Source organism: Tupaia chinensis, unplaced genomic scaffold, assembly GCF_000334495.1.
Source record: "Tupaia chinensis unplaced genomic scaffold, TupChi_1.0 Scaffold000047_1, whole genome shotgun sequence".
NCBI lineage: Eukaryota > Metazoa > Chordata > Mammalia > Scandentia > Tupaiidae > Tupaia > Tupaia belangeri.
In genome coordinates, this window is record NW_006159505.1 from 5,939,008 (window position 1) to 5,941,736 (window position 2,729).

Consider the following 2,729-nt stretch of genomic DNA (forward strand, 5'->3'; position numbering starts at 1 on the left):
CCGTTTCTTTTTTTTTTCTTTTTTTTTGGTTTTTTTTTTTTTTTTTTTTTTTTTGAGGTGTTCGGTATAGGGCGTGTGCGCTCGCCAGACAGATAGAGAGAGACAAAGAGACAGAAAGCAAGAAATCATCCTCGAGGGGGGATGGTCACGCTGCAATCCCTTCTCCTCCATTCTCCTCTCGGGATCTTGGGCACGCACGCACATGCGCCTGGCGTAAGTTCTAAGCCACCGGGCCTGGGACGTGAACCGCTGTCGACTACGTGGGAATCCAGCGACATAGCCATTACGCTAACTGCTGGTTCCCTCTAGTGCTTTTTATGTAGCCCACTCACTCATCCTTTAAGACCTGGACATAGGGTTATAATAGAGGTTGTGCTTCCGTGCAGCGGTCCTTACTTTCCTGCAGCCGTGTGTGAATGTGCAAGACTGATGCTCAGCACATCCCTCAGTGAGAGAAGTGAAAAGCCATCATTTCATTCCAAACAAAGAGATCCGGAGAAAAATGGCTACTATCACCAGCTCCTATTTGGGGGAGGGCAGAGGTCATGTACTGCAGGCTGAATTGTCAATTGAGGGTGGCTTCTCTTGTAACTTGGGGACATCACTTTCCCCATCAGCCAGCCTGAGGCTCAGCCCTGTAGCTCATTCCATCCACAGGAGCTGTTATAAATTTGCCTCTGGCCGCTGTCACGTGTTAGCAACCTCCCCAGGCTCAGTCATCCACAGAACCTGACAGAGACTATTCATTTCTCCCTCCTTCTCTCAGATACCAAGAGCAAGTGGAAACGAGGGAAGATACACGCAATTTGGATCAACTGTGTTGGAGAAAGGAACTTTTCCACTTCAAGAAAAAATCTAAAACAGCAAAATAAGTTAAAATGCAAATAGCACACTGCAGGGACTGTTCACTGAGAACTGGATTTTGCGGACACAAACCATTCTTCATGATTTTTTATTCAATAGATAGCTTCATTTGGAGAAATCACAGCCTTTTAGCCTCCAGTTGTGAGAAATACCCAAGGAGACTGTGGCCCAGTTGCACAAACAGTATTGCCAGACCCAAGCCCTGTTTCTCTAAATGCCAATCTTGCGGAGAAGCAGGGTCAGGAGCAGCTGGATGAAGACAACAGGTGAAACCGGGCAATCTTTGCCTCCAGATGGGATGTGCTAGGAGCGGGCAGTATAAACAATGCAGTGTTGTTGCCCACAACGTTCGGATGGCATTGAATCAGGAAGTAATTATCAGACGACTTCAGAACCCAGGCTACTGAATAAGACAGCTGACTTGTCTTCTTCAAACAGGCAATGTCACCATAACTGTGACTACAAAATGGAGGAGAGGCATTTTTGGTTCTCAAGGACTGAAAAGATTTTCGTCCTTTTGAACCAGAAAACATCTCGCCTTTTTGTTGCTGTCGTTGGTGGTGGTGACACTGCCTGGTTTGTACAGGACAGCTTAGTTGTCTTAATCTGTAGTCCACATTTTGAGTTCTCTGATAATTGCCTCGTGATTAAATTCATTGTAAACGTTTTGCCAAGAACACTACATAGTTCATGCTTTTCGCTTGCTACGGCCTCCCATCTGCAGGGAGAGAAAGTCCCGTTTCTCCCTCACTGCTACTGTCGAATGTGAGGACTGGTCTCTTAGGTAAGGGTCACTTAGATCTATCTACTGTGAACATACCTTTTAACATGATGAAGCAAGTTAGTGAGTCATGCTTTGAAAATATGTAAATATCTAGTTTTCTCACAATCGTTCTCTAAAAACTTCACCATCCATTAACTGTCCCTGCTATGTCAATTACTATATTTGCATACTACAAATTGTCGAATTTAATTCTTCCTATATCCTTGTATTGCTGGCAGGCATTCTGTTATAAGTAAGAACATCCCCTCCTCAAAAGTTAATTTTAGTCTGAAGTTATTCTAGGTAAGGGTCTCTTAGGTAAGGGTCACTTAGATCTATCTACTGTGAACATACCTTTTAACATGATGAAGCAAGTTAGTGAGTCATGCTTTGAAAATATGTATCTAGTTTTTTCACGATTGTTCTCTAAAAACTTCACCATCCATTAAGTGTCCCTGCTATGTCAATTACTATATTTGCATACTCGAAATTGTCGAATTTAATTCTTCCTATATCCTTGTATTGCTGGCAGGTATTCTGTTATAAGTAAGAACATCCTCTCCTCAAAAGTTAATTTTAGTCTGAAGTTACTCTATCTGTATTATTAAAAGTTGTTTTGTCTATCACTGAACTGGTATGAATTGTTTCATTTGATATTGCAATCCTTATGACTATGATTGGTGTGGGAGGATAAGAATACAAGAACACAAACATTCCTGTTTCTCTTATTTATAGTCTAACTCTTCCACAATTTCATACTCTCTTTAATATACACGGTAGATTACATTTACTGTATTTCTGTATTTGTTTTCTTTGTGTGTCTGTGCGTGCATGCGCACGTGTGTGTTTTGCTTGGTATTTAGGAAGAGTTGTATAGCTCGTGTTAACATTGCACTGAAAACCTTTTTTTAAAAAACATATTTAATCCCATTTTAAGGTGATAATTTTTTTTTTCCTTTAGTTTGTTAGCACATGCACTTGCCAAAGACAGAGAAAAAGAGACAGGGAAAGTGAGAAATCACCCCCTCAGAGGGATGGCCACACAGTAATCTTCTCCAGTCACCTCTCAGGATTTGGGGTATGCATGTGCACATCCGACCAG

At 41.8% G+C, this 2,729-nt stretch overlaps 1 long non-coding RNA gene across 1 annotated transcript in view; it reads left to right on the forward strand.

Moving 5' to 3' along the window:
- Window positions 1–2,179, forward strand: part of LOC114009136 (uncharacterized) — a 4,256-nt gene extending 2,077 nt beyond the window's left edge. Inside the window, exon 3 of the long non-coding RNA XR_003550604.1 lies at window positions 767–2,179. This is a non-coding gene — a long non-coding RNA (uncharacterized LOC114009136). The remainder of the gene's footprint in view (window positions 1–766) is intronic.
- The last annotated feature ends 550 nt before the right edge of the window (window positions 2,180–2,729 follow it).